Here is a 14,491-nt window from a genome sequence, read left to right as displayed (position 1 = left end):
CATACTTCCAGGGCTGTGATTCTGTGGCATCCTTCTTTTCGGGGGAGTGGGGGGTGGTTTCAGGCTTCACCAAGGGTCCTTAACTTGATTCCTGACAGAGCCCGGGTCTCCTCCCTCTTCTGAACTGATGTGTCACCTCCTCAGACCAAGGTCTTCACCTCTCTAAGACTCTCTCCCAGACAAAAGTAAGGAAATGTCACATCTAGCCAACCTTGCCTGTGGACCCCTGGAGTTGACAGGAGGGGCAGGGCAGGGCTAGGACCTCCTCTCTCTTGGGGTATTTTCAAGATAGACCAAGACCACATCCACCTGGGGTGGAAGGTCCTCTCATCCTCCCTCACGGTCCTCTCCTTGATGCCTGGCAGGGTCTGGACTGTACCCTCTATCAACCTGAGGTTAAAACCCTCAGAAAAAGCCTCATCTCCCTCAGACTCCCAAAGTGGAAATCAGGAAGCACTATATTTGGCAACCCTGCTGTGTGGCCTCCCAGGGTTGACGGCAGGGGCATGTTTCTGCAAGACCTCTGTCTTTAAGATGAAAGGTCCTCTAAATCCTCCCTCAGAGTCCTCCTCTTGACACCTGGCAGGGCACAGGACTCCTTTGCTGCACTCGGGCTATACCCATCAGACCAAGGTCTTCACTTCCCTTGGACCCCCAACCAGAAAAAATGGAGGGGTGCCCACATCCAGTAACTATGTCCCTGGTCCTCCCATGTTGACAGCACGGGTGGAGAAGCACTGGGTCCTATCTGCTCTGGTGACAGGGGTGTCCTGAGTCCTTAAATTGAACCCTGGTGGGGCCTGGGACTCCTCCCTTTATGAAGCTGCCCTTGCCCCTTCAGACCTATGTCCTCGTTCCCCTGAGAACCTCCAAACAAAAGGAAAGAGAAGCCACATCCTGCCACCCCCAGGGCTCACAGCAGGAGCTGAATCCCGTCTGCTCTGCAGTGGGAGGAGATCATCCGTCTTCCCTTAAGGTAGTCATACTGCCCCCTCAGACGAAGGCCTCACTGCCATGAGACAAGCCGCCCCACATCCCGGAGGAACTGAGGGTACACCGCGTCGGCCCACCACAGCCTGAGTCCTTCCGTGGCTGCCAGGGGGGCAGAGTGGAGCCCCTGTCTGCAGCAGAAGGTCCCATCATCCACCCAAAACTATTCATCTTTATTCCTGACAGGGCCTGCATCCCCTCCCTTCTGCTGACCTGAGGATGGCCCCTCCCCCATGGGCACCATCTCCTCGAGATGCCAGAGAAGTCAGTCGGGGGGAGAAAGAATTGTCCCTGTGCTCCACAGCCCTGCTCAAGTCTCCTCAGGGCCGACACGAGGAGGGGCTGGCTCCCAACGGGGCCCCCACTGTCTGGACTGGGAGGTCCCTGCACTGTTCCCTCACGGTGCCCACCTTGATGCCTCACGGGGCCTAGGAATCCTCCCTCTACTGACCTGAGGCCGCACCCCTCAGGAAAAGCTTTGCTGCCTCAGGCTCCAAAGATGAACGTCGCTGTACACCACGCCCGGATACACCGCACCCGGGCCCTGCGTGGAGCCTTCCCGGCAGACAACAGGGTCGGGGAGGAGGGCTGGGGGCACCCCTTCCGCGGTGAGGGCTCCCCTCAGTCCTTTCTTGGAATCCTCACCTTAGCGCCAGCCACAGCCTGGGACTCCTTCCTCCGGCAACCCGAATCGGCCTCCGTGAGGAAAAGCCTCGCGTCGCTCAGACCCCCAAGATCGACGTCCGGATAAAGCACGCACGGGGCCCTGAGCAGAGCATTCTGGGAGGACGCTAGGGGCGGGGCAGGGGCCACGCCCCCATTCTGTGGTGACAGGCCCCCACCCTGGGGTGCTCACCTTGTGCGGGCGAGCCAGGGACGCGTCCCTCCGCCGCCCCGAGTCCAGCTCTAACTAGTCTCGCGTCCCTCAGAAGCCCAAAATGGAAGTCGAGACAGAACACTCAGAAGCGAGGCCTGCGGCTTCCCGGTGCCAACAGCGAGCACGGCGGGGCTTGCCCGCGGTCCCCCAGCCTGCGCCGCCCCCTCACCGGCCTCATCTGCAGTGAGCAGAGGCTCTGCTCTCCTTCCGGGGCCTCACCCCGTGCCGGGAAACGCCTGAGGCGGTCCCGCTGCTGACCGGAGTCGGAGGCGCCTCAGACAAAGTGTCCTGAGCCTCGGACGCCCGCACCGCTAAGTCACCACAGGCCGAGTCTGACCGCCTCTGGGGTTTCCCGGGTTGACGGTGGGCGGGTCTCCGCCCCCACCTCTGCGGAGGAACGTCTCCACCTCCTCCCTCAGGGTCCTCACCTTGACCCCTCGCAGAGCCTGGGATTCCGCCCTCTCCGGACGTAACTCCTCACCCCTGACAGAAAGCCCCAGGTGCCCCAGGATCCCGAGACGAAAGTCAGGAAACTCCGCATCCGACCACCCGTACCCGGGCTTTCCAGGACCGAGGGAACCCGCGGGGCAGAGCTCGGCCCCCACCCTCTGCCAGGGGAAGCTTCCGCCTTCTCCCTCAGAGCAAGCCTCAAGCCCCTCGCTCTCCTCACACGGTAGTCCAGACACGCCACATACGGGAACTCCGCCCAGGGTCTCCCCGGGATGATCGCAGGGGCAGGGAGGGGCGGAGCTAGAGGCCCTCTATATGCGGTGGGTGGTGCCTTCACGCCTTCCCGCCAGGGCCTTCACCTCAGTGACTGGCTAGACCTACGACTCCTCCCTCTGGTGCTCTGAAGCCCCACCCCTCAGGCTCTCAGAGGTCAGGACACCGAACATCCGGGGACCCTGCCTGGTCTTCTCAGGGTTGGCAGTAAGAGCAAAGAGGCAGTGGGGGCCCCTTTATCTGTGGGGGGCTCCCCGCTCTCCCCCCTCAGGGTCCTCCTCTAGTGCCGGCAAGGCCTGGGAATCGTCCCTCCCCTGACAGTCAGACCCCCTCAGACGAAGCCTCACACCCCCCGAGTCACAAGAGGAAAGTTCCTCCAAATCCGACCACCCGTGCCCGGGACTTTCCAGGATTGATGGCACCGGCAGGATAGAGCTCGGCCCCCACCCCATGCCAGGGGAAGCCTCCCCCTTCCCGCTTTAGGGTCCTCACCTCGAAGTCTGGCAGAGCCTAGGATTCCTCTCTGTTCCGACCTAAGTCTGCTCGGCTCAGAGCAAGCCTCAAGCCCCTCACACTCCTCACACGAAAGTCCAGACACGCCACATACGGGAACTCGGCCCAGGGTCTCCTGGGGATGACTGCAGAGGGCGAGGCGGGCTACAGTCCCTTTATATGCGGTGGGTGGTGCCTTCCCGCCTTCCCGCCAGAATCTTCACCTCAGTGATTGGCTAGACCTATGACTCCTCCCTCTCTGGTGATCTGAAGCCCCACCCCTCAGCTCTCAGAGGTCAGGACAACGAACATCCGGGGACCCTGCCTGGTCTTCTCAGGGTTGACAGTAAGGGCAAGGTGGCAGTGGGGGCCCCTTTATCTGTGGGGGGCTCCCCTCGCTCCCCCCTCAGGGTCCTCCTCTAGTGCCGGCAAGGCCTGGGAATCGTCCCTCCCCTGACAGAGTCAGACCCCCTCAGACGAAGCCTCACGTGCCCTGAGCCCCAGGACGACGAAAATCACAGAACGCCACATCGGACCACACGTGGCCTGGGCCTTCCAGGACTGAGGGCACCAGCAGGGCAGAGCTCGGCCCCCACCCCCTGCCAGGGGAAGCCTCCCCCTTCCCGCTTTAGGGTCCTCACCTCGAAGTCTGGCAGAGCCTAGGATTCCTCTCTGTTCTGACCTAAGTCTTCTCGGCTCAGAGGAGGCTTCAAATCCCTCACACTCCTCACACGAAAGTCCAGACACGTCGTCACATATGGGAACTCTGCTTGGGGTCTCCCTGCGGCGACCGCATGGGCAGGGCGAGACCGGGACCCTATGTCTGGGGTGGGAAAACCCTTCCGTCCTAGCTCAGGGGCCTCATCCTGACTCCCGGCACAGCCTTAGCCACTTCTCTCTCGGGAGCTGAGCTCACAGGCCCCAGAAGACTGTCCCCTTCCCGAGAACACCAACATGAAAGTGAGGGAGCATCTTGTGGGCCATTTGGCACCGGGGCAACTGAGGGTTGACGTCAGGGGCAGGGCAAGCTCCGTGTCACCACCGTGCCATCTGAGATTGTAGACATACCCTGGGACGTGTCCAAAGCGTTTGTATCTACTACTGACAGGGCTTGCTTGTCCTCCCTTTTGCAGACCCGATGCACCCCTCAGTCCAAGGCCCTCATTTCCCCGAGACTCCCTCTATGGAAAGAGGAGGCTCTTCTGCCTGACTGACCTGCCCGGGCTGCCCCATTCTCGTTACATAGGCAGCTTTCTGTGGGTCCCCCTCAGTCTGGGGAGTCTTCTCAACCCTTCCTTAAGATCCTCCTCTGGATGCCTGGCAGAGCCTGAGTCCCCTCCCTTCTCCTGACAGGAAACTGGGCCCCTCACGTCAAAGTTCTCACCTCTCTCTGATGCCCTAGTGGAACATCAGGGGAACACCCCATCTGGCCGCCATGCTCTAGGGCCTCCCAGGGCTGAAAGCAGGGAAAAGGCTAGATTCTAGAGACTTCTTCTCTCTGGGCCCTGGGTCTATTTCGTCCTCCCTCAGGATCCTCACCTTGATGTCTGGCGGAGACAAGCCCCTCCCTCCTTGTGAGCACACCCAGTGACCAGGCCCTGGGACCTCCCAGGGCTGACCACAGAAACAGGGCAGGTTTCTTCCGGCCCTTAAATCCTCCTTCAGGCCCTCACCTTGTCGGCTAGAAGGGTCTGGACTCCTCCCTTTGCTGACCTATGCCTGTCACCCTCGGACCAAAGCCCCCAGCTTTCTGAGACCCCCAAGCTGGAAATGAGGGAGGGCTTCTCAGCCTGGGACCCCTGCCTGGAGTCTCCCAGGACTGCCAGAAGCAGCGAAGCAGGATTCTGTGCGATACCCTCTGTTCTGGAATGGGTGGACCCCTTAGCTCTCTCTTGAGGGTCCTCATCTCGTATCCTGGCTTCTCTATTAAATACCATGTAGGAAATTTCCCCTTCCTGCCAGCTCTGACCATTTGCTCACGTGCAACTCTTACAGAGAATGGTTTCAGGTTCCAAGCTAGATGCCAGGGGCAGTAGGAGCCGCACCCATGACAGAGAAGCACAACTTCCCGTGAGGTTTCTTCAGCAACCAGACTTAGACATTGGAAACTTTTTATTCTAAAACATTTACTTTCTACATAGAAGAGGCTGAACAGCATGATTTCGGAAGGTCCTACCTCTTTTGAGTTTATCTGATATTGCATTGTCCAGTGCAATGATTTTCTTTTTTATGACTTTCATTCATAGTGAGAAATATATCATGCATTGAACCTCTCTCCAAAGTGTACATGTAATATATTTTTTTCATGAAAAAATACCTACCCTTACTATGGGTGATTCATTGTGATACCCACTATTCCGTCTTTAGTTCCTACTTTATATTCTGCTAAAATAATTTTTTAAAGACCAGTCCTTACTCACTAGTATGGTTTCAGATGGTTATTAGCAGACTAGAGTCATACTGCCTCCATCAACCCTGTCTTCCCTGCTGTCCTGATATTACCCCCAAGGCTCCTGCATCTGTGCTCTGAGGTGTAGTCTCAGATTTCTGGAATGAAGCAGGAGCAGAAGTTTAAAAGGCTGGCCCCTCCCTAGCCTACCATCTGCCTTCTATTATTGCAAACTACAAAGTCTCCCCAACTTCTTTTAAACTTCCTCACCCCAAACACAAGTATCAGTTCAACACAGTCCTCGGTCTTCCCTAGGGGTTTCTCAAGTTTTGTTGTTTAAATTTTATTATTGATATTTGTTTTTATTCTCCCATCTATAGTTTTCTGGGCCCAATTCTGGGAGAAGACAGGAGCTGAAGCTCTATTGCCATCTTGATATCTACAAGACATTAAGTCTGTCAATTCTTATTAAGAATTGACATCTTTACGATGATGCATATTCTATCAATGAATATGCTACACTGCTGTTTGTTAGGGACTTATTTTACCTGAATCTGTTAGTAAATATTTTTTTAAAGATTGTATTTATTTATTGTTGAGGGAGAGAGACAATGAGCAGGGGAGAGGGGCAGAGGGAGAAGCAGACTCCCCACAGAGCAGGGAGCCTGATGCGGGACTCAATCCCAGGACCCTGGGATCATGACCTGAGCCAAAGGCAGACACTTAACCAACTGAGCCATCCAGGTGCCCTGTTAGTAAACTTTTATACTTGTCTCCATAAAGATCTCACACATTTTTGTAATGATTTGTTTAAGATAATTTTTGGATTTTTTTTTTTTTTGCTGTTATGAGTGAGATATTTTCTATCACATATTCTAATCGATTATTGCTTTTGTGCCGCAAGGCTCTTGCTTTTGCTATAGTGAACTTAAACTATCTTTCTGAGGTTTCTCATTCATTTGAATATTCCATATACTTATTTCTTAGAGTTTTCTACATATGTGATCATATCGCCAAATAGATATCCATAGCTTTGGCTTTGTGTTCCAGTGTAGTTTTGAACAGTAGAGGTGATAGCATATATCTGTGTCTTTTCCGAGATTTTAATGGAAATGCTTCTAACATTTCACATTAATGCATGTTGCTATAGATTTTTTTTTAATTTTATTTATTTATTTGTCAGAGAGAGAGTGGGAGAGAGAGTGAGCGGGCAGAGGCAGAGGGAGAAGCAGGCTCCCCACCAAGCAAGGAGCCCGATGTGGGACTCGATCCCAGGACGCTGGGATCATGACCTGAGCCGAAGGCAGCTGCTTAACCAACTGAGCCACCCAGGCGTCCCTAGATTTTTAAGCAATGGAAATTCCCGTGTGATCTTAGCTTGCTAAAAGATTTCCCATGAACTTACACTGAGTTTGTAAGTTTTTTATTTCCATACCCATTAACGTGATCAATGTTTTTTTCTCCTGTTACAGGCTGAATTGTGTACCTCAAAATTTGTGTGTCGAATTCCTAAATCCTAGTAACTCAGAATGTGATGAGTTTGGAGACAGGAGCTTTAAAGAGGTAATTAAGGTAAAGGAGCTCACCTGGGTGGGCCCAAATCCAGAATGATTGGTGTCCGTATGAGAAGAGATTAGAACACAGTTAACACATAAAGGCAAGATCATGTGAAGATAGAGGGAGAAAACAGCCATCTGCAAACCCAGAAAAGAGGCCTCAGAAGAAACCAACCCTACCATGGCATTGATCTTGGACCTCTAGCCTCCAGAATTATAAGGAAATAAATTTCTTCTATTGTTGAAGCCACCCAGTCTGCTGTGGTAATTTGTTTTGACAGCCCTAGCAAACTAGCAGACTCCTTGGATTTGTTAATGTAGGGAATTACAATGGAAAGTATTTTCTAATGTTAAATCATGTTTTCATTCCTAAGACGCAGTCTGTTTGCTCATTTAATTCACTGCTGTGTTGAATATGCTATTAATCTATTTAAGATATTTACTGCTATGTGAGCAAGCTTAGCTCAAGTGTAATTTTCATGGGGAGTCCTTATCTGGTTTTTGAATCAGGAAGAGCTAGCCTGGGAGAAATAGCTGAAGACTTGCCCCTCATTTTGTAAGCTTTAGAAGAGATTACATGAGACAGTGACTTACTTCTTCCTGACCGTTCGGAAGAACTGGCCTTCAAAACTGCTTGACCTGGAACACATAAGGGTTACTTGAGCTTTGAATACAGTTTCAGTTTGCTTCACTAGAATTCTCTATTTCTTTATGAAACAATTCGGCCAATTTTTCCCGAAAAAGTGGTCCATTTCACTTACGATTTCAAGTTTAATGGCATACTTATAATAAAAGCTTACTTACAGAAATCCTAAAACATACACACCGGTAGAAAAAATAGTATACTGTACCCAAAATGCCTGATACTCAGCATCAACAATCACCAATGCATGGTCAATCTGGCTCTAATTACAACCCCATCTACCACCCCCCATTTCTGCTGCTGGAATAATGTGAAGCAAACCCAAGACATCACACCATTCCTTCTCTAAGTATTTCAGTTTATATATTTTTTAAAGATTTTATTTATTTATTTGACAGACAGAGATCACAAGTAGGCAGAGAGGCAGACAGAGAGAGAGGGGAAGCAGGCTCCCTGCTGAGCAGAGAGCCCGATGCGGGGCTCGATCCCAGGACCCTGAGATCATGACCTGAGCCGAAGGCAGAGGCTTTAACCCACTGAGCCACCCAGGTGCCCCACAGTTTATATTTTTAAAAGATAAGGACTCTTTTATAAAATATCAACTCAATATAATAACCCTAAAAAATTAAGTCATTGATATAAATGATGCAGTTATCTTTCACATTTAACTGGCAGCCTTACATCAGTTGAAGGAAAATCAGTTTCCTTCAACTGGTGCCCGATGGGATTATTATATCCCCAAGTCATTTATAATCTATAGGTTCCTTCACACATCACCTATTTTTCACTGCAGTTTTTATCATTACACAATAACAATACAGGTCTTGTGTTCTGTCCTGGTTCCCATAGTCTGGATTTTGCAGACTGCAACACTTTGGTGTCCTTTACTTTTTTTTTATTTTTATTTTTTCCAGAGAGAGATCAGAAGTAGGCAGAGCAGCAGGGAGAGAGAGAAGGGGGGAAGCAGGCTCCCCGAGGAGCAGAGAGCCCGATGCGGGACTTGATCTCAGGACCCTGAGATCATGACCTGAGCCGAAGGCAGAGGCTTTAACCCACTGAGCCACCCAGGCGCCCCCTTTGGTGTCCTTTAATGTGCTCCTCAGCCCCCTGTATTTCTTTACATTGCTACTTAGAGGTAGAAGCTAGATCATATTTGTGTGTGTGTGTGTGTGTGTGTGTGTGTGTGTGTGTGTGTTTGGTTTGTTTTGCAAGATTACTCCATAGGTGATGCTGTGCACTTCTGTTGGGAGGTGTATACTGTTTGTCTCTCTTTGTGCTTGCAGTCACTGATGATCATCAGGTTTACCCATTAATCCCTTCAGGGTTGAAATATGATCATCCTGTCATTCCTTCTTAGTTTATTGTCTGTATGTAGAAACTGTTCCTTGTCCACCATTTGGTTGTCCTGAGGGAAAGATATTTGTTGTGTTCTTTTACATTTAAATCTTTCTGCAACTATGCTTTGTACAATTTAAGTTATAGTTCATTTCTACTGTTCTCGTCAGTAAATGATACTTATAAAACTTGTCTAATGCTTTTTAATTGTTAAACATGTAACTATTTTAACTTTGTAATTTTTCCAAAGTTGAGTATCACACAAAAAGCCTGGTTGCACAAACACAAACACAGAAATTGATCATGGTAACTCCTTCCACCTAGTAAGATTACACTCTTACTTCAAGTAATTAGGACCAACCATTACTTAACCGAGGAACTGCATCATTCTAAATGTTTACCTGTCAATGTTTTAGAGACATAATCTTAGATACCTATGAAGGCTGAGAAGTGAAGAAATCATGGAATGTATATGTTGATAGCCTCAAGAAAAAGGTCTTGAAAAGTTAGTTCTTTTTCCCCACAAATTACTTCAGTAATGGAATTTTCTGAAAAAAACAGTGAGTAGAAAATAGAACTATTAATCTCAGAGATTGACAGAATATATTTCACCCAGAATTTAATAGAAAAATAGACAAGGCTACCTAGCCTCGGTGTCCTAAAGGACCTTAATAATACATGGATATCTGGCTGGAAACAAATTCTCTCCATAATACATCATTCCCAACCTTTAGATCATATCATCATACATTCACAGCATAGGAAAAGGACCTTGAAGGGCATCTAGTCTAGTTACCCACTGCAATTTTAGACACACCAGCTGATAGAAAGTTCTTTATATAAAGTTCATAACTGGTCCCTGTGTAACGATATATTCATTAGTTCTATTTCTGCTTTATGAAATCACAATGAGGGTACCTAAGCAACCACATGACAACCCTTCAGGTGTTTAAAAATAGCCAACATGTTCTCCTCAAGTTTTTCTTAACCAAAGTAAACATTGCTTTTTTTTTTTTTTTTCAGGAGATTCCCATATATCGTGATATCTAGATCTTTGTTGTCCATTATATTAACCACTCGCCACAGGTTAGTTACTTAAATTTAATTTAAAATATTTACTTCTTCAGTCATATTAGCCACATTTCAAGTGCTCAATAGCCACACGTGGCTAGTAGCTACTGTACTGGAAAGCACTGATAAAGAGAACATTTCTATCATCACTATTTTGCAGCAAGTACTATTGTTCAGCACTGATCTAGACCTTTCATTATCGTAGTATCCTCCTTCTGGAAACACTTGTACTTTTTGGCTTTTCCCCATAGATCACTCTATTCTTCACGGTTCAGCCAGAGAAACAGAAACATTAAGATCCAAGTCTTCATATGGAAATACTATTCCTTTCTGTGAAATACGATCTATAAATTTGATTTCTATTTCCAAGCCTGTGGATATTTGCTTTGCAATGTTGCAGTTTTCAAAACCAGAAATTCTAAACTTGAAGAACTCTAATAACTTCCATAAACAGTTATTACAATATCCATCTATATGCTTTTATTTTGTAATAATTTACTATCAAATTTGCTGCTAAAGCACAGGCAGCTCCTGCCCTGGCATTCAGGCCAGAGAATTAATATTGGTGCATACGCTACAGGAACAGGCTATGAGGACAGATGGGCAAACTGAACTCCCACCTCTGGTCCCAGCGCTTCTCCCCACGTGGAATCCCTCTCCTAGATTCACATCTGCTGCTGCGGCCACCATCACTGCCCCAAGTATGAGCTCAGATTCCAGCTGTTACCCTGTTGAGGACCCATGGCACACTGGACTGCACCAGGAGTGTGTGTATGCACAAGGCAGCCACGCCAACTGCTTGGCATGCACACTGCCTGCCACCCACTGAGCCTGTAGCTCTGAGCTCATGCCTAACATATCTCCCCTTCTCATGCTTCAAGCTTCGTTATCCCATCGCGCTTCACCTACAGAAGAAAAGATCAAAGATAGAATTAAGATTTTTAAGATATCAGCAGCAGAGGATTAACCCAAGAACAAGGCCCTTCTAAGAATGGGGCTCTACGCATCTGCACAGGCCACACATCCATGAAGACAAACCTGCAATAAAATGAAATACAATTAAATATTCACTTTTTCAGTGAACATGGGGAGGCTTGTCAGGAAACTATTTTAGCAGTAGAAGCAAGAGGTCATAAGAATATTAACTGGGGCAGGGGCGCCTGGGTGGCTCAGTGGGTTGAGCCTCTGCCTTCGGCTCGGGTCATGATCCCAGGGTCCTGGGATCGAGCCCCGAGTCGGGCTCTCTGCTCAGCGGGGAGCCTGCTTCTCCCTTCCTACCTGCCTGCCTCTCTGCCTACTTGTGATTTCTCTCTCTGTCAAATAAAAAATTTAAAAAAAAAAGAATATTAACTGGGGCAGTTGAGGTAGGAATGGAAAAGAGTGACAGATGAAGAGCGTTTTTCTTCTAAGAGTGAGACTCTTCTTATAACAAGTTCAAGTCTAACCTTATACCAAAAGGAAAAGTTAATGGTTCACAGAACCAAACCAGAGGGTGTGTCTGGCCTCAGAACAGCTGGAACTGAGACCTCAACTGCCACCTGGCTTCACTAATGTTCCCATTCTCTCTCGTGTGCCTACCGCTGTGACCAAGGACCCTTGAACTCTACCAGGCCTGTTTGATTTGACTGAGGGAAGCAGCAATTTCCTTCCAAGAAGATAGAGATGTTCCCCAGAGGGAGCGAGATGTTGATACAATCAGCCAGGCAATATAAATTGCAGACAGTCTCTAAACAAATGCACACTTTCCCCAACATTTTATAAATATAGATGGAGGCTAGAGGGCAGTACCTTATTCCTCCTAGGGAAGAAAGAAAATTTATATCTCATCTTTTCTGCGCTCAGGCTGTTCTTCTAATATGAGGAAGGGATGTGTCAAGAATGATTCCCAAAGTAGAATAACATAAGTTCATAATTATCTGTCTCTTTGGGTTGTTCACCCTTTGTTCACCTCTATCAAATCTAATAACAAAAAATTAATTGGCAACTACAGATGCCCAAAAATATCCAATAAAACAAAAAACAGTAGAAACTCCATACTCAGAAAGTCCACATAAACTGTATTTTCAATAATTCCTCATACCTTATTAATGTATTATAGATAAGGAAGATGAAGGCTAGAATCAAAAACTTTGATCTTCCTGATACTTTTTAAATACTACATGGTTGTTTTTTTTCCTCTTGGACCAGGATCCAGGTAAATGAGAATCTGAAGAATGTTCTAATGTGAGCATCTAATCAAACATCAGATGCTATGATTTTTCTACTTGTTCAGAAAGTAAGCCAAACGGAGGCATACTGGGGTATTGCATATGATAGGGTGGGAGGGTTAACAGAAAAAGATTTCTCTAGTCTTACCATTTCCCTATGCGCTTCACCCTCAAGAGCAGAGCATTCTTCTTTTTTTTCCAAGATTTTATTTATTTGTCAGAGAGAGCGAGCACAAGCAGGCAGCGCAGCAGGCAGAGGCAGAGACAGAAGCAGGCTCCCTGCTGAACAAGGAGCCCAACGAGGGACTCGATTCCAGGACTCTGAGATCACAACTACAGCTGAAGGCAGTGGCTTAACCCACTGAGTCACCCAGGCATCCCAGAGCACTTTTCTTAAAGCACAGCTCTTGCAGCTCTAACCTTGTCTCAAGAATCAAACTTCTTGGTCTGGTGAGATAATCAAGCCTCAGGAAGCCAAAATGCCAAATGAAATGGGCTTGTCACCACACCCTGAGTGCCTGTTGTCCTTCAAGGATCAGCTCCGATGCCACTACTCCCCTCTCCATTCTCAAAACTGTATTCTCTTTACCCGCACGTACTGGCAGTACTTTGCCTTCTATTGCCAATCAGTTTGCTTGGGCTTGGCATGATTTTGTATATGTGAGTCTTCCCTTCTAGACTGTACATTCCAGAACTCAGTGCACAGACTGACATGTGATAAGTAGTCAAGGACGCAAATAAACTGGGACCGGGCCACCGAAGGTTGCTTTCAGCATCAGAATACCCGTGCCTCTCCTCACCAGAGGAATCATTGTGCTAGAAGTCTGAATTGCACAGAGGTAGCCAAGGTGATCTAACTAGGGCAAGCCAACTGAGGACAAGGCAACTTGGGAAAGATCATGTCATACGTTCATTCTGGCACTAAATGGTATTTTATTAGAAGCAAGTAGATTCTTAAAAGTTGTACCCATTGGTGTTACAGCTTTTGAACACTCCACTCCTCATTTTCTCTCTATACTAAAATGTGACATTTTCTGTTTCCTTTGGAGCATCTTATGAGAAATCTGCTCCTCTCTCCCCCAAGTTCAGTTTCTGTAATATACTTACATGATTATACTCAATACATTTCACTTGAGTGTACTCCTTTCCCCTCTTATTTCTGATATTTCATGGAAAATTATTTAAGTGATGAAACAATCTTTTCCAAGTGTATCTTCAGGCAAAAGGGGACGGAGTGGATTTACAGACAGTGCATAAAGCCAACATTATGAATATCTTCCAACAAACAGATATTTACAAGAAGCAGGCAATTTTTGCCATACTTACAAGAAGACATAAAATTTTCTAGAACCCATAACACATCATATGGACAACAGAAAGGAACTCCAGGCAGCTATTTCCTCATGGTGAAAGGACAAAACAACAGACCAAAAACCTGCTGGGATATCAAAGTATTTACACCAGAACAGGGTATTAATTTCAAATACAGCTTAAATGTTACAACTGTCAGAATAATAGAAAGATTCTGGAAGTAAATACTAAAGAATTACCCTATAGTCTAGGTTACTTTTACTCTTCCATGTTATTTTCAATATTTTTAAGATAACCTTTAAGTTATAAATATTTATAGAAAATATGAAAAATGAAAAAAATCTAAAGAAAATAAAAATTCACTTATAATATACCACCCAGGGATAAGGGTCTTTAAAATATTGACATATTTCTTCTCAGTCTTTTTTCTATGTAAATATAGAAGACCTTATGTAATGCAAATAGTCTAAAAAGTCAGTTACAACAGGAATCAAATATTATACTAAATATTTTTTTAAAGATTTTGTTTATTTGTTTGACAGAGAGAAATCACAAGTAGGCAGAGAGGCAGACAGAGAGAGAGGGGAAGCAGGCTCCCTGCTGAGCAGAGAGTCCAATGCGGGGCTCCATCCCAGGACCCTGAGATCATGACCTGAGCTGAAGGCAGAGGCTTAACCCACTGAGCCACCCAGGCGTCCCTATACTAAATATTTTTTTCTTTTTTTTTTAAAAGATTTTATTTATCAGATAGAGATCACAAGTAGGCAGAGAGGCAGGCAGAGAGAGACAGAGAGGAAGGGAAGCAGGCTCCCTGCTGAGCGGAGAGCCCATGCCGGGCTCGATCTCAGGACCCTGAGATCATGACCCGAGCCAAAGGCAGAGGCTTTAACCCACCGA

General features: G+C 47.3%; 1 long non-coding RNA gene across 1 annotated transcript in view; it reads left to right on the top strand.

The window, feature by feature from the left end:
* LOC308337199 overlaps positions 1 to 7,278 on the top strand; it is a 359,267-nt gene extending 351,989 nt beyond the window's left edge. Inside the window, exon 5 of the long non-coding RNA XR_013966300.1 lies at positions 6,944 to 7,278. This is a non-coding gene — a long non-coding RNA (uncharacterized lncRNA). The remainder of the gene's footprint in view (positions 1 to 6,943) is intronic.
* Positions 7,279 to 14,491: the final 7,213 nt, after the last annotated feature.

Source organism: Martes martes (genome assembly GCF_963455335.1).
Source record: "Martes martes genome assembly, chromosome: X".
NCBI classification, from domain to species: Eukaryota; Metazoa; Chordata; class Mammalia; order Carnivora; family Mustelidae; genus Martes; species Martes martes.
The sequence above is the reverse complement of the archived record's forward strand: the minus strand, read 5'-3'. Positions and strand labels throughout refer to the sequence as shown.